This window comes from Leishmania donovani, chromosome 31 (assembly GCF_000227135.1).
Source record: "Leishmania donovani BPK282A1 complete genome, chromosome 31".
Classification (NCBI taxonomy): Eukaryota; Euglenozoa; class Kinetoplastea; order Trypanosomatida; family Trypanosomatidae; genus Leishmania; species Leishmania donovani.
The window spans coordinates 1,494,158-1,494,847 of NC_018258.1; positions in this window are offsets into that span (position 1 = coordinate 1,494,158).

Below are 690 nucleotides of genomic sequence, written 5' to 3' on the forward strand. Positions count from 1 at the left end.
TTGCTGCCTCTGAAACTGACTCTCTGGTGCGACTGGACCCTGATCAGCTGCCTTCGTGGACGCTGCGCGTGATCGACGAGGACTGCACGATGTGCTTCGACAACGTCACGTACGCTTCTGCGGTTGCTGCGAATGCGGGGAGATCGACTGACAGGACGGGAAACCAGAGCCTGGAAAGGCTTCCAGAAGCGGTCGATACGGTTGTCAAAGGAGGCGGCCCGTCGCTCTGAGTTTCCATCGCCGTTTTCCGTCCTCGTGCACCACGAGACTGCTGTTGAGCGGTTGACGACCACACAGCGCGGTCTTGCTGCCTCTGAAACTGACTCTCTGGTGCGACTGGGCCCTGATCAGCTGCCTTCGTGGACGCTGCGCGTGATCGACGAGGACTGCACGATGTGCTTCGACAACGTCACGTACGCTTCTGCGGTTGCTGCGAATGCGGGGAGATCGACTGACAGGACGGGAAACCAGAGCCTGGAAAGGCTTCCCGTGTTCGCGACAACATCTGCGCCGCTGGGCCTCATGGGGCCCATGTTGTTTGCCATGGCGAGCGTGACGGACGACGTGGACGTAGCAGCTGAACTGCCGCGGTGGCAATGGGTGACCCGGTCGTACGCGCAGCAGCGCCGCTTCGTCCACGCGTCGCAGTCGAGGGGCACAGGTGAGCGACCGCGGCACTTGATCGTGATG